The sequence below is a fragment of the Setaria italica genome, chromosome III (genome assembly GCF_000263155.2).
Source record: "Setaria italica strain Yugu1 chromosome III, Setaria_italica_v2.0, whole genome shotgun sequence".
In the NCBI taxonomy this organism is placed as follows: Eukaryota; Viridiplantae; Streptophyta; class Magnoliopsida; order Poales; family Poaceae; genus Setaria; species Setaria italica.
In genome coordinates, this window is record NC_028452.1 from 38,399,759 (window position 1) to 38,423,012 (window position 23,254).

Consider the following 23,254-nt stretch of genomic DNA (forward strand, 5'->3'; position numbering starts at 1 on the left):
CTACTTATACAAGCAGTGATTACAGGAACGGAAACCACTAAAACTTAGCTATGATCCGAATAAAACAGGACTACATGCAATCGCATGAATTATTCTTCAGCTAAACTAACACTACCGAGATGCTTGGTGCATGATCTCTACCTGAGCACCTTCCTCGCCACCTCCTACTTCAGAGCCTGAAGAAGCGCTCGGCCTGAAGACTCGCTGCATCCAAAGCTACCACTGTCCCCACCTGCACATACAGGAGTAAGTCCAACAGTTTTGGCTTTTTAGATTCATACACTTTACTATACATCTAGACCTGATATATATCTAGGTGCATGACAAGATCTATGAATATAGAATGACTTATAATTTGGGATAGAGGGAGTAGTTAGTTGATCTAACTAATCCACCATTAATTACCTTGCCATTGACCGGTGCATGTCTCCTGTGGCAGGTGGGAGACGCACGAAGAAGCCGGCTTCTGCTCCGAGTGCATGGAGATCCTCTTCCGCGCTGTCTACAACACGAGCAATGAGATCGGAGCCATGGCGGCAGCAGTGCAGAACCGCAGCATCATCAGCCACATCACTGAGCTCGTGAGTCCCTCCACCGACCACCATTTCAGCTCCAGTCCAGTGCTGTGTCTCCAGTGAGCTGATCGATCGATGCATGTGATGTGGCTATGCAGTGAGCAGAGATGGTGAGGGCGATGATGGCGAGGCGGAGTGGAGGATGACCGGGCACGTGTCGCCCATGGAGGAGTACATGTCCGTCGGGCTACCGTCGTTCGCACTGGGCCTAATCATCCGCATGTCGATGTACCTCGTCGGGTCGGAGCTCCCGGACGGCCTTTTTTTTATTTTTAACCATAAATTTTTAAAAATAACCTGTCCGGAAGTTTATTTGCACTGGTGACCCTTTTGCCCATGCTAGCGCGCTTGGCGTGGCCGGAAGCCTCTGCCGCGCCACTTGCACTGGCGCGGCGGAGGCCGCCACGCTGGCGCAGCGTGGGAGGCGGGCTAGCGTGTCGTTGACGTGGGGTGGCGGTTGCCGCGCCAGCCCGCCTGACGCGGCAACTCCTCTCCTACAGACGCACGCCGGCTCCCTCCTTCCTCCTTCCTCTCTTCCTTCTCCTCTAGAAACCACCCGCGCCCAACCTTGTTCCACGCCGCCGGCCACTGCCCCACCCTTAAATCCCCCAAATCCGGCGGTTTGCTTTGTGGAAAGTAGTGGGAATTCATCACCGCGTCGTGTGGAAGGTATCTCCCAACTTTTTTCCTTGTTCTACCGTTGCATTTGGTATATCGGAGGATGTTTAGGTGACCTAGGGTTCGGTTAATGATTTCAAATTTGGATGAAATGCAATGTTGTTATGTGTTAGATGATGCGTAGTTCATACGCAATAGTCTCTGCCCATGATATTGACGTGTAGAACTTGTTGAATGCTTCGATTTAGATAGATATTCATCCAATTGTGTAGTGTAGATGACATGGGTAGTTTTTTTTTTGCAATATGTCCAATATGTGAAATGTGTCCAATTGAAATGTCCAATATATGCAATGTGTAGTATACATGACATGGTGAAGTGTTTGTATTTTGTAGATGGATCGTTTAGTTCATTTTTTTGATGGTGGTATTGTGAAATAAAATGGGGAGTTAGAGAATATGAATGAGGCAGTTAAATTCTTTGATGGTCCTCCAACTTTTACTGATTTTGTTGACCGTGCAAAGAGGAAGTATGGATGTAGAGTGGATGAGATGACATTGAGAGGCCATTTTGATTGTGGGAAAGCTAAAGCTCATTATGTTCTCATGAACTTGGCATCCGATTCAAATTGGAAGCACTATAAGGATGTAGTTCATGAAGCAAATGTTGCATGCTTGGAGGTTGTAGTTGAAATTGTTTGTATGCCTGGCCCAAATGTTGTCTTGAGGGATGAAGTGGCGGTAGTGAATCGTAATGGTACCCAAGAGTCAGAAATTTTGCAGCACGTGTTAGGTGAAATAGAATCTACTTTTGACTTGGCCATTACCAATGATGATTTTCCCAATGACACTTTTGAGAAGGATGAAGCAAATATAGATTATGATGACATATCTATGGGTTCGGAAGATAGTGAATTCGAGGATGATGGGGTAGAAGATGTCGAGGGAGAGGAGGAGTCACTATCTCAGAGTGGTGGGCATGAAAATGAGGATGAGGAGTCACAATATGATGTAGAAGTCATTGGTCGTATGGACGAATGCTTTTCTTACACCCAGAACGAGTTGCGGTTGTTGAAAGAACGTGATGTCAAACTGCCATCCGTTCCCAATGATGAGGACATAAGCATGGTCCACAAAGTCATATGTGAATCTAGTATGGTGAATTCTGAAGGGATACCCTCTAGTGAGAGTCCAGTGATTAAGAAGGGAATGAAGTTCAAAAGTCTTGAGGAGCTCAAGTTTTTCTTGGCTGACTACGCAGTGAGGTTACATAGACCTTTCAGCATAGTTCACTCTGACAAGAACTTAAGGTACAATGTGATGTGCAAGCAAGGATGCCATTGGCGTGTATAGTCTTGGCTAATTACAAGCACCGGACAATGGAGAATTTCAAATGTTGTGCAACCGCATACTTGTCGTTCTTCACAGCTGAAGCGAGTGCACATCCAGTGCACAGCAAAGTACCTTGGGTGGCGTATCCTAGGCATTATCCGTAAAGACAGCGAGACATTGGTGCCATCCCTCATGGAGTCCAGCTTCGCCTTTAGTGGATACCGTGTCAAGTATTCAAAGGCCTGGCGAGTGAAGCAACACGCCAGTGCCCTGCTTTGGGGGGACTGGAAGGAGTCGTATTGCATGGTTCCTAGGGTACTCACAGCTATGACTTACTACAATCCTGGGGTTATATGGTTCACTGACTCATGCGGCATGATGCATCCTGACAATGGAGTTTTCAAGCACGTGCTCCAAAGGGTATTTTGGTGCTTCCCTCAATGTAGTGTGGCATTTCAACATTGTCGTCCTGTGATACTTGTGGATGGTACATTCTTTACCAGGAAGTATAAGGGTACACTACTGATGCCAGTTGGTGTCGATCCAAAATAGAAGCTTGTTCCTCTTGCTTTTGCCTTGGCCGAGAGTGAGAACAATGAGAGTTGGTCATGGTTTATGAAACTGGTTTGGCGACATGTACTTGGACCTTCAGGCCAAGTATGTATGATCTCGGATAGGCACCATGGGCTCCTAAATTTTGTGAATGACCACATGGATGGGTTTCCACCGCTTGTGCATAGGTGGTGCACGAGGCACTTTGCCGCCAACATGTCGCGTCAGCAAAAGAATGACCACGTGATTGGAAAATTGAAGACTTTATGCAAAGTAAATACGGAGATAGAATTGAATGAGAAGTTACAAGATCTAGTGAAGGACTTGAATGATGACGCAAAAGAATGGTTGAAGGGTGAGATGAAGGATAAGGACAAATGGGCGCAGGCTTTGGATGAGGCAGGGATGCGTTGGGGTATTATGACCACGAACTACTCGGAATCACTAAACGCTATTTTTAAAGGCATCCGAAGTAGGTCCGTTTCTGGAATTATTGAATACTCCTTTGAAAAATGCAACACCTACTTTGTGGACTGATGGAAAAAGGCACGTGCAATGTTGGATGAAGGTCATAGGACTGGAAAGGTTGCAGATGAATTTATATCAGGGGCTAAGCTTAGGTCCGTGCACCACTTATCAGAACCGTACAGGCCAGAAAGAATGGTATATTCTACAGAGGTTCCGGTACTACTAACGTTGGGGGTGAGATCTATGGAGGCCAACACTACAGAGTGGATCTGAATGAATTTTCGTGCACCTGCAACATTCCTCAATTGTTGCACCTTCCATGTTCACACTTCATTACAGCTTGCAAGGCAAGAGGTCTTAACTATGAAAGCCCCTTGTACATGTCACCGTTGTACTCTAGGGAGCACCCCGTTAGAATATGGGAATCTAGCTTTCAACCTTACCTTGATCCGTCACAATGGCTGCCATATGAAGGGGTAGAGTATGTGCCCAACCCCAATTTGATGAGAAATAAAGTAGGAAGGATGCAGAAGAAGCGTTTGAGAGGTGACATGGACATGTCGCAAGGGAGGCTTTCTGCAAATTATGAAAATAGTGATTTTGATGTGGACAAGTCAGAAAATCGTTGCTCGAAGTGCCACAAGATCATTAAGAATTGCACATGCCGCAATAAAAAATCTAAGGCGAAGAATAATAGGCCGCGTTCTTCCAACATGAGGGTAGGCGCGTTGCTCGTATTTTGCATGGTTATCATTATAGCATTTATTGAAAGTAAATTTTCATTGTTACTGTACTTATCATACAATGAACCTTTTTACTAAAAACTGTTGTCTATTGTTTTTTAGGATGACGGCCCCAACGTACCCGCTCCTTGAGGCCATGTACGACTCGCAGCACCACGCCCACCACCTCACCAACCTGCACCAGGTACTGCATCAGTTCAGGCATTATGACGAAAGATAATAGATTCTTGTCGATTAATTTGGTAGTACTAGTCTATACCATTTCATTATGCCCCAATGTGAAAATTTATGCTGATGAATGGGTATCTTAGCATGAGAATTGCAACATTTTTGTATAAACTATTCTCAACAATGCTTACTAATTTCTCGCAATAGTGCTTAACATGCGTTCCTTCCTCTGGTTGTTATTTTCTTGTGTGCCAAAGCCCTGTATTGACTTGGATGTTGAAAATATGACTAGTCGTTCTGAAAATCTTATGACTTGATGCTAAGTCTGTCCCTAAATATTACTATATCTAATTCTCAGCTGATATTAAGTTTTAACCTGAAAAAGGTGATGAAAAACACCATTTCAGTTTCTTGTGTACAATCAACACAATTTCCTACTCAAAATGTCATTTATATCAGATCTGTGTTACTTAGCACTTTAGTAGCCATTTATTTCTAGAGTTGATGAGCTTTCGTAGTTTGGATTCTAGTGTTCATCTCAAATGCATTCACTTGCAAAGGTCTTGTAGCACCGCCAGTATGTGAAGCCATCTTCGAGCAATGTGCCCATTGAGGATGCACCGTCCGACTCGTCCGATAACATACTTGACGAGTACGACACGGTGACATGCTATGGGACACAGCCTGAGTGTGCACCTCTCCATGACTACATGGTAAGATTCCAATTTGTCTAATTCCATTCCGAAGGAATGTAATCACAGTACTGTAACATTGATAAATCATGAAATCAAAACTATGCGTACAAGGACAGCAGCTTGCAAGGCTTGCAAACAAGGTGGGCGTGGTCCTGGAGCGTGCAGTCGGATCCGGTGATGGTGTGCTTCGTCAATTCGCAGAGGTACAAGCACAACCTAGTTTGCATTGACGTCCGTACTACCTTTGTAACCCTCTCAATATCATAATGGTGAATCTATGCTGCTTACATATTGCAGAGGGTTCGAAGAAGCTGCAGGCGAATGGCCATGAAGATGAACTGCATGTCAGCCACAGATGTGCACCACGGGGGCAATGGCTAGGGCATTTCTTCAAGATCACGGCATACTCCTATCCACCACAGTAGCGGTGGAACCTCTAGGACTCCCTTGGCGACCCCCCCAAGGACTGCATCACCATCCACTACTGCAAGTCCTAGCAAGAGGTCACGAGGCAAGGCACCCACGCCCCCTGAGGCAAGCGAGGACTCTGAAGGTAACTAGTCCGAGGATGACGACCCTACCTATGGTGAGAAACTAGAGATGTCCGGCATGTTTGATTTTCCACCTGTGACTTAGATGCAGGGAGAGTCCAGCCAGGTAGATTCACCAGTTTCCCCTAATTCTATTCTGGATTGTTAAGTTCAATTCCCAAAGAGTCATGCACCTTCATGCTTTCCTCTCAATTTTTTCGTAGGAACCTGCAGCTCATACCTGGATGCCCCGCTAGCATCGTTCCCAGGACCACACCGACGTTGGCAGCGCCAATGTGCTGCCCACGCATCCAAGAAGGGAGCATCGCCTGAGAGATCCTTTTAGCCCTCCGGTTCAGCGGCGGCCACGCCAATGAAATTTGCATGTCTCAAGTGTGTTGCACTAGGTGTACAAGACGATAATACTATGTTGCAATTCGTGCTATCTGTGTGTACAAGGCTATTACAATTGTCAACTGTGTAAAAGACTTAGCTGGATTTTATTTGGATTTCTATCCCTGTATGTGAAACATTTCCTGTTTTGTTTCTTGTAATGGTTTATGTTTGTTTGGTTACATACTTGTGCTTCCTGGTTTGTATCATTTACTTGAACTCAGTGCTGCTGAGAAGGTAAGAGTGCTAGCTAGCTTACATATAGATGTGGAAGGTATCGATGCACTTTTGGGACTTAAAAAGAGGGCAAATAAACAAAAATCCCTATTGGAACAAAGGATTTTCTACTGATAGCGAATTTCAAAGCAAATCTCACATTCACTGTAAATGATTTTAACTTCCAAAACAGGACCTTGGTTTGGATATCTCAAAACACTATTGTCTTTTCTAAAGATATTCCTCATTTGCAGGTCAATATATCACTTAATGTTGCTACTGGTCGGCTTCGGTCAGCTTAGGCAAACAAGGGAAGAGAGGGAACAATTTGATGAAACAAACAATCAAATCATCTACAGTGGCGGCAGAGCCCTGCCACGCCAGCAAGAGTGGAGCGGCGGCCCTTGACCTACTGAAAGTTTATTGCGCTTTGCGCGGCAGCTCAGCCCTACCGCGCCAGTCGGAGTGGCGTGACAGCGCTTGCTGCGCCAGCCAGAGTGGCGCGGCGGCCCTCTGACCTACTGAAAGTTTATTGCGCTTTGTGCGGCAGCTCAGCCTTGCCGCGCCAGGCAGAGTGGCACGGCAACGCTATAGTTCCACGTCCATACCTTACTGCTCTCAAGCTGATGTACATACGTCTATACCTTACTGCTCTCAAGCTGTTGTACATATGCCTTTGAAATCAATAGGTACTGTTGCAAAGGTATTATAGGAAAACAATAAACCTAAAAGTGAACAAAGAAAAAGTTAGAGGATACACTTCAATTTACACAATTCAGTTGCTCATGTCTAAATTATAAATTTTCAAAGTTGGTCGTTGATTAAGAAAGAAAACAAGGACTGCCTTGGTGTTTACTCTATTTTTCTCAAAGCAAGGGTACCTTCTGTATGACATCACAACTGCTAAATCACACACACTTGTTGACTTGCAGGTTTCCAATAATATCATGAAACTATCTGTTGACGCCGGATTTTGTCATCAGTTGAATCGGCGCCAAGGAGGAAAGAAGTCGAAGAAATACGGATGGGAATCGGTCAAAAGGTGCTATAGTGCGGAATCGGTCAGTAGCTCTTACTTCGCTTCAGGGTGAATGCGCCGGATTCCCAATCGGCAATCCTTTGCCGATAAGAAATCGGCCGATCAGGAAGGTGGACTAAGGTGGGCCTGTATGGGCTTGGAAAGATGAAGGGATAAGGTGGAGTTCAGCCCGCGAAGCGTGGGGTAGTTAGTTTAGCACGGATTGTGCTTGTAGATACTTGTTTTCTGTTTGAATTAGAGATAGAGTTCTAGTCGGTTAAGAAGATTATTTGTACGGGGCTATAAATAGCTACCTTTGTAAATCTGTAAACACAACAATCAATCAATACAACAAGTTATTTTCTTCTTCGTACTTACTTTCGAGCAGGCGACTTCGCCATCACTTTTTCTTCTCACGAGTTCGTGCGGGTTGGCAGGGCTGCATCATCTTGATCTCCGGCCGATTCTGTAAGTTCCGTTTATCGAGTAATATCTAAGCTTTAACTTCTGGCGCATCGCTGTTGTTTCGTTTAGATTTATTCATCAGTTATCAACATCAACTAGATTCATAGGTTTTTACCTGTTTTCCTAGTTTTTATCACTAGTTATCCCGCTAGGAATCGGTAGTATCGGCTTTCGTTACCTCCTGTTGTTAGATCCATTCATTGCCGATTAGATCTTTTCCTAGTGCTGTTATCATAAGCTTTGTGCCGATTACTTTAGTACTTTTCTGTCTATAAGGCTACGGGGATCGTGCTGTTTACTAGCCGATTTCATTATCACAGTAAATCGGCCGATTCGCCGATAAACTCTCTCGATCGGAAACTTAGCCGATCGCAGTTTCTGAACCTGACACGTGTTCTTCCTTGCCAATCAACAGGTCAGATTGGCTGGCACGCCGCGCGAACCGCACCAGGGCATTCACCCGAACAGGAGTTAAGCAGATTCTCCCGGGTCGTGTGTCGGTCGCTAGGACTCGGTTGACCGATTTCTAGCGCCAACACTATCCAAGTAACTACAACACAGTGTGGTACTAGCAATAGTAAGTAATTTTCTACCCTATGTATGAACAAAGTAAGTAATCGTAATGAATTGTGCTATGGAACGAAATAGCCCTTGTACTAGTATATGCAAATAACGTACTACCAAAATGCAAACATTGACCACGACCATGCACGCATACTCAATGCAAATAACATATTACATATTTCTCAACAAATAATCATAAGTCTCACAATAAACATAGTTCTCTCACAAATGAACATAGTTTTCACAAATAATCATAGTTCTCACAATAAACATAGTTCTCTCACAAATGAACATAGTTTTCACAAATAATCATAGTTGTCTGGATCGGCCTTCCAATGGTTCACCACTTTGCCACCAAACTCAATTATCACATGGGCCGATCTAGAAAGGCAGTTCCACAAGTACTTCTATGCTGGGGTCCACGAAATGAAGCTGTCTGATTTGACTAGCCTCCGGCAAAGAAGTGATGAGCCGATACCCTCGTACATACAGAGGTTTCGGGAAATCAGAAACAAATGCTACTCCCTGGCTTTAACCGATGCACAATTGGCCGATATAGCTTTCCAAGGCCTGCTGCCACACATTAAAGAAAAATATGCTTCACAAGAGTTCGAGAGCCTGAGCCAGATTGTCCACCGATTGTCCGGGCAAGAGGTGCGTACATTCGATTCAAGAAGGAATTTTCAGAAGAAAGTGGCATTCCTGGAAGAATTAGAAGATGAGGAAGATGCCGAAATCGGACTTGCAGAGTGGATTAAGGGAAAGAAGCCGATATCGTGCCCGTTCGGCAAGAAGGAGCCGGAAGCATTTGGTTTCGATACAACTAAAGCTGACAAAATCTTCGATCTTCTACTCCAGGAAGGGCAGATTAAACTCTCGCCTTACCATACAATACCCTCTGCCGAACAATTGAAGAAGATGAAGTATTGCAAGTGGCACAATGCCACATCACATGATACCAACGAGTGCAAAATCTTCAGACAACAAATACAGTCGGCCATTGAGCAGGGCAGACTCAAATTTGAAGTGCCGGCAAAACCGGCCAAACCAATGAAGATTGATCAACACCCTTTTCCTACCAACATGGTGGATACGGGTAAGAATCCCCTCCAAACAAAAGTGCTGACGTCCGAATCGACAAAAAGGAGTGGCTCTGTCGATCCTAGAAATCAAGTTACGCCCGAAGACGTAAAAGGGAAACGACGAATGGAGGACGATGACGGTGAGTCTGATAGACCACGTATTACCTCCCAGTTCCTGCTCCAAAAGTACCAACGCCAACATGAACGTTCGAGGTCCCGAGAGGAAGCGATGCGTCGGCATGAGGAGCACTGGAGATGCCCATTCTTCATCCATTGCTGGGAAAATAACCTCAGGCTACCATCAGCCGATACTTGCCCAGAGTGCAACGGTCCCTATCGAGGCAATCGGCTGTTCACCAGGTCTCGTTCCAGGGATGGAAGGCCAGAACCGATCAGCAGGAATCGGCACGACCCAGATTATCAGCGCCCTTCCTTGCGTGATCGGCTGGGGGGCAGAAGTGACCGATATGATCCGTCAGAAGGTAGAAGCCATAATAGGCAGGGGGGCAGAACCGATCGACACGATCAATCGAATAGCAAAGCCAGCGTTCACAACCGGCTCGAAGACATGGCGGATGCTCGGGTAACGGACGAAAACCCGTTAGGACGCGAACCGGAATGGGAACGCGCCGGGAAAGAAGGGAGGCTAATAAACCCCAGATGGTGCCCCGACGGTTTAACCAAATCACAAAAACGGAGAATCCAACGCCTCCGCCAATGGGAACAACAAGAAGAAGAGAGCGCGATGGACAGGAAGGAAAGGAAGCCTCAGGTGTGGCGCCCCAAAAGAAACGACAAGGGCAACGATGAATCGGCGGGTGATGAATCGGCAGCCGAAATCGGTATGGTTTTCATATTGCCGATGGAGTTTATGACCCCTGCCGATCAACAGAACGTGTCGGCAATAGAGGAACAAACAGCACGGTTGGCTTTAGAACCAATGATGGCCACGTTCGAAAAGCCCGAAGATGACGAACGACAACATATGAAGGCGTTGTTCCTTAAGGGGCATGTTGACGGTCGCCCCCTCACTAGATTGATGGTCGACGGGGGAGCTGCCGTCAACATCATGCCATATGCCGTACTCCGAAAACTGGGAAAGAGCGACGACGACCTAACCAAGACGGACATGATGCTCAAGGACTTCGAAGGCAAGGTGTCAAACGCTCGCGGTGCCCTCTGCGTCGACCTCACCATCGGCAGTAAGACCCTTCCTACCACGTTTTTCGTCATTAATGGCAAAGGGTCCTATAATATGCTTCTTGGCCGAGACTGGATACACGCAAACTGCTGCATCCCGTCAACCATGCATCAATGCCTTGTACAATGGGTCGGCGATAACATCGAGGTGGTCAAAGCCGACTCCGCGTACAGCATCGCAGCAGCCGACGCACAGCAATGGAGCTGCGAAACCGTCAGGTGCATATCAGGTAGGGTGTGGGAAACTGATTTCCTGAAGGTCACCGATTTTGGCCTACAGTCGATCCGAGCAGTCGGCTCCGAAGAAGCGCAATAGATGGATCAGTTCGCCCGAGAAGACGGAAAGCTGGGACACGGATTCACGTCGGCCGATTCATTGGAGATGGTAGATTTAGGTGACGGGACCAAACCAAGGCCAACTTTTATTAGTGCAAATTTAGATCCAGAGTATAAATGTAAGTTGACAAATTTATTAAGAGAATTCAAGGATTGTTTTGCTTGGGAGTATCACGAGATGCCCGGATTAGATCGGTCTATTGTTGAACATCGGCTACCCATAAAGCCAGGGTATCGGCCGTACCAACAACCCGCACGGCGATGCAATCCTAAAATTTTACCAGACATAAAAGCCGAAATAACTCGGCTAATTGAAGCAAAATTTATTCGGCAATGTCGCTATGCCGAGTGGATTTCTAATATCGTACCAGTGTACAAGAAAAACGGGAAGCTACGCGTTTGCGTCGATTTCAGGAATCTTAATCAAGCCACACCAATGGATGGCTACCCCATGCCTACGGCCGATGTATTAATCGACGCTGCCGCGGGACACAAAATTATCAGCTTCATGGATGGAAATGCCGGATACAATCAAATACTTATGGCCGAAGAGGACATACCCAAAACGGCTTTCAGATGTCCAGGCCACCTTGGTCTATTCGAGTGGGTGGTGATGACTTTCGGCTTGAAGAATGCTGGTGCCACATATCAGAGAGCCATGAACTACATTTTTCACAAACTCATTGGCCTCCTGGTGGAGATCTACATCGATGAAGTTGTGGTCAAGTCCAAAAGCCACGAGGAACACCTAGCCGATTTGCGAAAGGTGCTAGAGTGTACCAAAAAGCATGGTCTTAAGATGAATCCCAACAAATGCGCTTTCGGCGTCTCCGCCGGACAGTTCTTAGGATTCATGGTGCACGAACGAGGTATAGAAGTCAATCAGAAGACCATAGCGGCCATCAACAAAGTCGTCGCTCCACAGAACAAAACTGAGCTACAGTCTCTAATCGGCAAGGTAAACTTCATCAGAAGGTTCATATCTAATCTATCTGGACGGATTCAGGCGTTCACACCACTCCTGAAGTTGAAGCCAGACCAGGAATTTATATGGGGAGAAGAACAGCGTAAGGCATTAGAAGACGTCAAGCGATACTTGGTCTCACCCCCAGTCCTAGTTCCCCCTCAAACGGGTAAGCCGTTTAAACTATATTTATCAGCCGATGAAAAAGCTATTGGGTCGGCTCTAGTCCAAGAGTTTGAAGGCAAAGAACGGGTAATTTATTACGTTAGTAGAAGGCTCCTGGATGCCGAAACAAGATATCCTACAGTGGAGCGTTTGTGTTTGTGTCTTTACTTCTCGTGCACCAAACTCAGGCACTATCTACTGTCGGCAGAATGTATAGTCGTATGCAAAGATGATGTAGTAAAATACATGCTGTCACTGCCGATATTGAAAGGACGAATCGGTAAGTGGATCTTAGCTTTATCAGAATTTGACCTACGGTACGAATCGGCGAAAGCCGTCAAGGGTCAAGTCATGGCCGATTTTGTCGCCCAGCACTGTGGGCCGGAAATCGCTTTCGTGGAGCTAGCGCCTTGGCAATTATTTTTTGACGGGTCATCATGCGGGGTCGGATCAGGAATCGGCATCGTTCTCATATCGCCTCGGGGGGCAAGATATGATTTTTCTCTGCCGTTAGAAACCGCCGCCACAAACAATCAAGCGGAGTACAGAGCTGCATTAAAAGGCTTGCGACTATCGAGAGAAGTCAAAGCCGATTCTGTTGAGGTCTTCGGAGATTCGATGCTAATTGTGGATCAGCTAACCGGAAGGGCTGAGTGCAAAGACGACATATTACGGATTCATCACGAAGATTGCTTACAACTTTTAAGAGAATTCAAATCGGCAGTAATCGAGCATGTCCCAAGAGACCGTAACGAGGAAGCAAACAAACTCGCTCAACACGCGTCTGGGTATCGGCCGATTCCGGGCGCCATGGCCTTAGAGCTTGCAGCCGACGATTGGCGTAAAGAAATTGCCGATTACCTGAAGGATCCGTCTAAAAAGGTGGAGCGGCGAGTGCGCTTTCACGCTACCAAGTACGTATTGCTCGAAGATGATCTATTCTACCGAACGATCGACGGTGTTCTTCTTAAATGCCTTGGGACAGAAGAAGCCAAGACTCTAATGGGAGAAATCCATGAAGGGGTATGCGGAGCTCATCAATCGGCACATAAGATGAAGTGGATGATCAGAAACAACGGGTACTATTGGCCTACGATCCTTGAAGACTGTTTCAAATATTATAAGGGTTGTCAGGAGTGTCAAAAGTTCGGAAATATCCAACGAGCACCCGCATCAGCCATGAATCCCATCATCAAACCATGGCCGTTCAGAGGGTGGGGAATAGACCTCATCGGCCAAATTTATCCACCATCGAGCAAAGGACACAAGTTTATTCTGGTCGCTACCGATTATTTCACCAAATGGGTGGAGGCAATCCCACTAAGGACCGTGACGTCGGCTATCATGGCCGATTTCGTAAGGGATCACATCGTCTACCGATTCGGTATCCCTCAAACTATAACAACCGATCAAGGAACAATGTTCACATCGGGAGAATTTGAGGAATTTACGACCGATATGGGCATCAAATTGCTAAATTCTTCTCCGTACTACGCTCAAGCCAATGGTCAAGCAGAATCTTCCAACAAAGGAATAATCAAGTTGATCAAAAGGAAGATTGAAGAGTACCCGAAGAAGTGGCACCTATGTTTGACCGAAGCCCTGTGGGCATACAGAATGGCCTGTCATGGGGCCACCAAGTTATCTCCCTATCAGTTGGTATACGGTCACGATGCAGTACTTCCATGGGAGTCGAGGGCAGGATCAAGGCGCATTTTACTTCAGGACCAATTGTCAGCCAATGACTACTCAGCTCTGATGAAGGAAGAACTTGATGATGTGGCCGGTCAGCGACTAAGGGCTCTGATAAGTATCGAAGAAAATAAGAAGAGAGTGGCCAGGTGGTACGATAAAAAGGTCAAAGTCAAGCAGTTCTCCCCCGGAGACTTGGTATGGAAGTTGGTACTACCAATCGGGTCGAAAGATCCTAAATTCGGCAAATGGTCTCCTACCTGGGAAGGGCCGTATAAAATCGGCAGATGCACTCCAGGGAATGCCTATATCTTAGAAACAATAGAAGGAGAAGAATTCACTAGAGCTCTGAATGGGAGGTACTTAAAAAGATATTACCCAAGTATATGGGTCGGTGCCTAAGGAATCGACATAATCATACATGACCGATACGATTCGGTCTTGAGATACACATAAAGTCGACCGGAACGGCCGATTACATTCATTCGGTACGGGCGACAGGTCACATGGCCGACAAAATGTTTAGTCGCCCTTAGAACAAAAATACAGCAACTAATTATTCTTTTTCTTACGCTCCCTCTCAGCCCGACCTAACTCTATCATGAGTCGGATGTATTCTTCTTCTATGGCCTTCATTGAAATCTCCGCTTCGACTTGACGGGGGAAATCTACGGGAGGGCGCGAAGTCCCCGCTCCCGCGTCTTCAAGAACGATTTGCCGAGGGAGTGGATGACTCTTGTCGATGGGAGATCGCCGGCTGCCGTTCCTCTCCACGAAGTTCAGGATCGTTCGGGCCTCCGTGGCGATGTCGTCTTCAAGATCGCCACAACGACCGCCTCTGACAGGTGGAGATTGATGGTTTTTTTCACTCACCACGGAATCCAAGACTACGCGAGCCTCCGTGGTAATGTGGTCCTGGAGCTCCTCTCGGTGAGCCATGATCAGCATCTTGTCCTCCGACGTTAATGGATCTTCGGAATGAATGCACTCAATGGCGCGCACAAGCTCGGGGCTAAGACGCTGATGCTGAAACAAAGAAGGAATAAGGGGGGATACTCTTTTCCTTAGGGGCTTAAAAAAGAAAGGAAGGTGGAGGTCAAAAACTTCACCTGGTTAACAGAGGAAGAAGAAGACGACGAGGCCATGGCAAAGAAGTTGCGCCGGTGAGAAGGGGCAGAAAAGTTAAACCGAGAGCCAAGATTGGTGCTACCAGGAGTAAGCGCCGAGGTTGGTATTTATAAAAGAATGCGTGGAAATCTGGTAAAGCTACGTCCCATCGGTAATAAGAAGGCAATAAATAGAAAGGGCGTCGCGAGGGGCGGTCAAAGAAGATAATAAATGATTCGTACAAAACGGTCAGTATTTTTACAGATTACCCAGAAGGGTATCGATAGTCGTGATGGCCCGACACCGGATCTGATCGGCAGAGTCAAGAACCCGTTGGTCTTCGTCCGCCGATCCAGGAACCTCCGATGCGCTGCGATGGAGTCTCAGTGCCTCGTGAGCAAAGCGTTGCCTCTCCCGTGTCAAATCGGCAATAACAGAAGGAAGCTCTTGGAGTTTGTTCTCTTCGGCACTGATTGCCTTGGTCACTTGCTCCATTTCCTTGGCAAGCTCCGCCCTCCGACGCTTGAGACGGTCTATCTCACCTATGATCGCCGGGCGGGAGTCTTCTAGAACATGAATACGCCGATTCGCCTCTTGAGCCTGACGTTTGAAAGCGTCTTCCTCTTCGCGAACCTTGGTCAGCTTGGCGCGATCGGCCATGTGACGAAGGGCTCTGAAGACCGGGATCCTCATAGACTCGATGAAGGCTGCCGGCGCCAGGGCCTCCTCCGCCTCTTCTGGTACTCGTCCGCTGACGTCATTGAAGAGCTGCCGAATCGGTGAAGCGTCTTCTACTAATCGGCCGATGTCCCCTTGAAGGAGGGATCGGATGCTGGAAAGTTTCGCTCGGACGTCATCAGGAACGGAACTCAAGGCAACTTGGCGAGAAACAACTTCTTCGTCGTCAGAGAGGGCGACCGCAAAAGAAAAGAGGCTGTTGTCAGGGGTATCCTGTTCCTGAAGATAATAAAGAAAAGAAATAAACCACCTGCAAGAAAGAGTAAATCGGCTAAGATAGAAGCCGAAACAGAAAATTACCATTTTGAAGCGAATCTCCTCATGTTGCACTTGAGAAGCCGCCATGCCTTGCTCGGGGGCCTGCGCCATGGGTTCATCAGATGAAGAGGACTCCACGGTAATCGGCGCAGTGTTTGGACCAACCTCCTGACAAGAAATCGGCGATCGAGGAGCGATTGATGTGCCGATGGCCTGTGTCAGAAGTTTGAATAAATACGTTACGAGAATGCCCAAAGGAAATCGGTACGAGAGGTTCTATACCTTAACGGAAGGAAATGGGGGCGCGTCAATAGCTGGAGGGGCTGCTGCCGATTGTGGTACTTCTGTAGGGATGCTCTGTGCAGTTTAAGGTTAAAGAAAAGTTAATATCAAATACTAATCGGAGGCAGCTCAACTCAGTGTTACCTGTATGGCCTCCAACAGCAACGATGCGGCGGCCGCCCCAGCTTGCGTCATGGTTTGAGCATCGGCACTTTGAATAACCTGAGAAGGTGGTACGGCCGAAGTTTCTGCCGATACGTGCACAGGAGGATCCGCCGATTCCGTACGAGCCCGGACTCGGCGACTGGTCTTCTTAGTGGTCCTTTTATGAATTTGTTTCAATCGGCCAGTGATCACGTCAACAGACGGGGCGTCATAGCCGATAAGGGGATAAGTAGTGTATGGATAACTCTCTATTAGTCGTCCGCTGCGGCTGTGTGTTGGAGGGGTCCGATTCTCGGCCTAGAATAATAAAATCATTAGTACTCGATCATGTTAAGAGGAATAAAAGGGAATAAAAATCGGCTATGTGAAGTACCTCGGCGTTTGGATCAATGTTGGCCGGGTCCAGAAGATTGCAGTATGCCGATGCTGAGTTGCAGAAGAGGAATTGCTTCCAATCGGCCCACCAAAGTTTGAACGGCTGGACAGCAAATGGAGCTACTAGCCAGTCGTTTAAGTTAATTGTACTGGAGTCTGGAATTCGGTCTCGCAACTGACCGTAATCTAGGCCAGTTGTGAGCTTATCCCTAAACTTGATTTTGCCAGCAAAGTACACCTGAATCGGCAACTGACCCATGCCGAATTGTCGTGCTGCAGCAGAAGGGTTGTAGAATTCGTATGTAGGGGCATCCTTCCCTGAGAAGAAGTTGGCCGGTAGGAGCCCTGGCTTGATCAACCCTTCATAGAGATCTTCATCAAACCGGCCAGAAGTTGAATCGAAACAGGAGGGGAGCTCGAAAATTGGAATGTCTCGCTGGTAAGGAAACCAGATAGTTGCGTCCTCATTAAATCCATTATAAAAGCACCGAAAATACTCGGTTACCTTTGTAGCGGAATACGTACAACCTGGGAAAGCTGATGCCGCTTCACCATAAGACATGCATCGGCGACGCTCGGTAGGGTCTTCCGCCGATTCAATATTGGGAAACGTCATGTGGTCCACTGGCTGCCGGGTGATCCTGTTCATATAAAGGTTCAACCATAGATTGATGAACCACCAAGGCCCGCCTGGGTTGCCGATTGGTTCTCCCTTGGAAAGTTTTGTGCCGATTTGATGGAGCATGTGGTACACAGCACCCAGAAGATGTTTCCCGAGAGGAATGTGGCTTCCTTTAGATAATGCCTCGGCTAAAGATTGGGTGTTGGTTGTTGGGCCGGCGGCTCTTCCATAGAAAAGGTGTTTTTCTAGCCACATCATCAGGAAAGCGGTGTGCTCCCTGTTATCAACAGTACCGGTCTTCTTGTTATTACTAATAAAGCCCTTCCAGCCGCCGATTCCTCTTGTGTCCAGCCGATGCGACGGTACGGTCAGAAGTTGGAAAGGCGTGTCAGGGGAAGATATGTCCAGGCCGGTCAAGAGGACCACATCGGCCAGAGTAGGGGTCATAGGACCGTGTCCAAATAAGAATGCATTAAGTGCGTCAGACCAAAAATAGGAAGCCGCCATCACTAGCGGTTCGTTTCTCTCCATTTGCGACAGGGAAAGGTTGATACATTGGCCGATTTTGAGCTCATCCCACGAGACGCTCCTTGACGCGGCTACCCGTTGGTACCATTCCCTCCAACCTAGGGTTTCATTCGGCCAAGATCTAAAAGTGCTGGCCCATTGATCTAAGTTCATATCAGATCGTTTGAAAGGTATCCGGTCAGTTTCCAAGTTTATGAAGTCTGCTGGGTCCGGGTCTCCCATAGGACCAAGGCAAACAAGGCCAGGACTACCCGTGAGATGAATAGTAATTCTATGTCTAACTGCCTAAAAAAGGAAAAGAGGCATAAGAATATAAAGAGTAGATCTAAGACAAATATGTTACCGATAGAGGAAAGATTCGGTATTTACCTCCGGTATAAAGTTCTGAGTAATCGGTGTGGTCGCCGATGCAGATGCGGATGTTGGAGTCGCAATGGGGATCGCCATTGGGATCTCTGATGAAGCTCCTTCATCTGTGGATGGAGTGACGGTTGTCGCTACCGTTACCGGAGGTGTGACCTCTGGGGTATCGCGTGCAGGAGAGCTGCTGGAAGGAGTCGCCATTGAAGGGAAGGGGAAAAAGTGACCGGAGCTGGAACTGGAAGGCTTCGATGGCAAGATTGAAGAAGGAAGGAGGTGCGCGCGTTGGGAAAGGAGACGTGAGCTTGAAGATGAGCTGCGGTGAAATGTTATTTATAGGATGCCTAAAGAAAGGGTAAAAATGGAATTTTCACCGCGCCGGCGCGTCGGGTTTTTCGGGGTAGTGGCTGTCGTGGGCGCCCGTTTCAAAAATTGCAATGATCAGCCGGGAGACCGCGCAACGGAAGGATATTTTCATTGCGGCCGTTTCGGAGGGGAAGTTATAAAGAATTTCGAAGTAAAAGACTATGTTTTACTCCGAAACTGGGGGGCATGTGTTGACGCCGGATTTTGTCATCAGTTGAATCGGCGCCAAGGAGGAAAGAAGTCGAAGAAATACGGATGGGAATCGGTCAAAAGGTGCTATAGTGCGGAATCGGTCAGTAGCTCTTACTTCGCTTCAGGGTGAATGCGCCGGATTCCCAATCGGCAATCCTTTGCCGATAAGAAATCGGCCGATCAGGAAGGTGGACTAAGGTGGGCCTGTATGGGCTTGGAAAGATGAAGGGATAAGGTGGAGTTCAGCCCGCGAAGCGTGGGGTAGTTAGTTTAGCACGGATTGTGCTTGTAGATACTTGTTTTCTGTTTGAATTAGAGATAGAGTTCTAGTCGGTTAAGAAGATTATTTGTACGGGGCTATAAATAGCTACCTTTGTAAATCTGTAAACACAACAATCAATCAATACAACAAGTTATTTTCTTCTTCGTACTTACTTTCGAGCAGGCGACTTCGCCATCACTTTTTCTTCTCACGAGTTCGTGCGGGTTGGCAGGGCTGCATCATCTTGATCTCCGGCCGATTCTGTAAGTTCCGTTTATCGAGTAATATCTAAGCTTTAACTTCTGGCGCATCGCTGTTGTTTCGTTTAGATTTATTCATCAGTTATCAACATCAACTAGATTCATAGGTTTTTACCTATTTTCCTAGTTTTTATCACTAGTTATCCCGCTAGGAATCGGTAGTATCGGCTTTCGTTACCTCCTGTTGTTAGATCCATTCATTGCCGATTAGATCTTTTCCTAGTGCTGTTATCATAAGCTTTGTGCCGATTACTTTAGTACTTTTCTGTCTACAAGGCTACGGGGATCGTGCTGTTTACTAGCCGATTTCATTATCACAGTAAATCGGCCGATTCGCCGATAAACTCTCTCGATCGGAAACTTAGCCGATCGCAGTTTCTGAACCTGACACGTGTTCTTCCTTGCCAATCAACAGGTCAGATTGGCTGGCACGCCGCGCGAACCGCACCAGGGCATTCACCCGAACAGGAGTTAAGCAGATTCTCCCGGGTCGTGTGTCGGTCGCTGGGACTCGGTTGACCGATTTCTAGCGCCAACACTATCCAAGTAACTGCAACACAGTGTGGTACTAGCAATAGTAAGTAATTTTCTACCCTATGTATGAACAAAGTAAGTAATCGTAATGAATTGTGCTATGGAACGAAATAGCCCTTGTACTAGTATATGCAAATAACGTACTACCAAAATGCAAACATTGACCACGACCATGCACGCATACTCAATGCAAATAACATATTACATATTTCTCAACAAATAATCATAAGTCTCACAATAAACATAGTTCTCTCACAAATGAACATAGTTTTCACAAATAATCATAGTTCTCACAATAAACATAGTTCTCTCACAAATGAACATAGTTTTCACAAATAATCATAGTTCTCACAATAAACATAGTTCTCTCACAAATGAACATAGTTTTCATAACTAAAGAGAAACATGAACCAACTCAATCAAAACATTCATCTAGTCGGAGTCACCTTCACATAGTTACTCATCATCATCATTATCCCCCGCAATAACAACTCCCTTCCCTTTTTTATCCACATTAACCTTACCAACAGGTAAATCGGCAACAAGTGCCTTCATCACCTCCATTTGCGCCTCTTCCGCCTTTTCTTGTAACTCTTCTATTTCAATCCTTCTCTTCCTTGCCCTAACCTGCTCCAAATATTCTTCCCATGAACCCTTAGGGTATTTTGCATTCGGATCAACCACAAAACCTATGCGATCTCTCTCCTCCCTCAACCTTTGTTTCTCCAACTCCCTCTCCTCCTGCAACTTCCTCCGATTTTCTCTCTTCTCATCTTCAGTTAGAGGTCATGAATACTTAGTTTTGTTCTGCCTCCAATACTTAATAATATTTTCCTTCGCATAAAGTCCTTCAAGCTTCACTCCAGTCTCCCGAACCATGTCTTGGTATATTTTCCCCCAAAACAAGTCGTTGTTAGGTATAGGCACATCATACTCCTTCCTAATCTTTTCTATCAATTCTTGTATTTGTCTTGACTTCCATGGTTCTGATGTACTACCCAACTTTAACAATAAATCACAACGACTAGAAAAATCTTCCCAATCACATGTCCTTCCCTCCTACAATAAGATTTTCATATTCTTACAAATTTAAAACAAGATCCAAGCTTAGAACCACAAAAGAGACGAGTAGTTACTCACCCAGTACTCGCATGTGCATTGCCACAGAACAAACCATATCCAAGCTCAGAAGGCACCACACCTTTTGTTGCCAATATACCACACTTGCATCTACGACTAGGAGAGGACACACATGGCCATGGTGCCTTTCCACTCTCGAACTCCCGCACTTGCTCCTCCGTTGGCCACATCACCTTTGGCCCGTAGATATACTCATTGAAATCACACAGTGGCCACCCATCCTGCATAAAACCGGTCATTCTACACTTGCACATGGGGGGATCCCTCACACGCCTACAAGCAGCCTCCTGCTTCTCCTCCTCGGTCATTCTAGGTGGGTTTGGTGGAGGAGGAACCCAACACCTAAACTGATCATATGGTTTAAGCTCTGTGCTATGGTATGGGAATAGGAGGATCCTAGGATCATATTTGTCGGGTCCATCTATCCACTGAAAGAAATCACAAGGCGCAGCAGGCACTGGATCAAAAGTCCACTTGCACACATAGAAGTCTCTTCCGGTTGTCTTTGGATGCCTTGATTGTTTCACCTCAGCTTGCACGCCACATCTACAAAGAGGTACCGGAAGGGCAGGAGGTACGGGAGCATCCGCATTGGACTCGTCCACGTAACGCATGTACCACCTATGCCGCTTGTATTCACAACTGGATGACGTCATCTCACCTACACATCAAGTGCTTGTAAATTAATACACAAAGAACTTTAGACACGTAATCCATCTACTTTACCATACGAACTATATACATCAATTCGACAAAATACAAACACTCCATCTACAAAATACAAACACTTTACCATATAAACTATAACAACTATAGTATGAAATAAACATATTGGACAAATTAATTGGACATATTGCAAAAAAACATACCCATGTCATGTACACTACACAATTGCATACCAACTTTCACAATCCCACCATCAAACATACAAATTAAACAATCCATCTACAAAATACAAACACTTCACCATAAAAACTATAACAACTATATTACAAACTAAACATATTGGACATATCAATTGGACATATTGAAAAAAAAATCTACCCATGCCATGTACACTACACAATTGCATTAATATCTACCTAAATCGAAGCATGCAACTACATCTACATGTCAATATCGCGGGCAGAGAATCTAGTGCGTATGAACTAAGCATCATCTAACACATAACAACATTGCATTTCATCCAAATTTCAAATCAACAACCTAACCCTAGGTGACCTAAATATCCTCCGATCTACCAAATGGAACGCTAAACCAAGGGAAAAAAGTTGGGGATACCTTCCACACGAAGCGGTGATCAATTCCCACTCTTTTCCCCCACCGAAATCGTCGGATTTTGGGTGGATTTGGTGGTGGAGGCAGGGAGGGAGGGAGGAGGGAGCCGGCGCGGGAGTGCTACACAGCGCTGTCATGCCAGGCGGGCTGGCGCGGCAAGCGTCTGCCCACGTCAGCGCCACGCTAGCCTGCCTGCCGCGTCGCGCCTGCGTGGCACCCTTTGCCGCGCCAGTGCATGTGGCGCAGCAAAGGCGATGTGCCGTGCCACGCGCGCTGGCGTGGGCAAAAGGGTCACCCCGTGCAAATTTAGTTCGGGGGGTTAATTTTAAATATTTTTTAAAAAAAGGTTAAAAATAAAAAAAATCCGCAGGGGTCACGAGTATGGCGAGCTGCTGCGGCACGCCAACATGTGCGGACGCCTGCGGAACGACCTCGTGACGTACGGCAGGGAGAAGGCGGAGGGGAAGGTCAACAACGTCCTACTGCTGGCCGACGATCCACGTCATGGCGGCTCCATCGAGGCGGCGAGGAGGGAGGTGGAGGGCGCCGTCGAGGCATCCGGGAGGGAGCTGCTGAGGCTGGTGGCTAGAGAGGAGGGCGCGGTGCCCCGGCCGTGCAGGGCACTATTCTGGGACGCCTGCAAGCTGGTCCATCGGTTCTACATGGTGGAGGACGAATACACCTCGCCCATGGAGCTCGTGCACGCTGGGAAGGCCGCCGTGCTCGACCCGCTGTGGCTACCGCTGGCCGCCGCGCACAGTAAACCTGGGCATGCATGCTCTTTTTCCTTGTGAGGTATCGCGCGTGGCCTTTTCATTCTTTCTTTATACGAGCTGGACAGAAATAGGCTTTGATCACCTTGCTGGCAATTATTGCATTTCATGAACCAATCCCTCTGGATATCACACCTTGAGTATATAGGGCAGGGATGAGTTTGATGTAGATGAAAACAGATCAAGTAGTTAACATGAGCAATGCTGAATTCAAACAAGTGCGAGAATAAAACAGTCTT

At 46.7% G+C, this 23,254-nt stretch overlaps 1 pseudogene; it reads left to right on the forward strand.

Moving 5' to 3' along the window:
* Nucleotides 1-23,036, forward strand: part of LOC101782532 — a 35,786-nt pseudogene extending 12,750 nt beyond the window's left edge.
* The last annotated feature ends 218 nt before the right edge of the window (nt 23,037-23,254 follow it).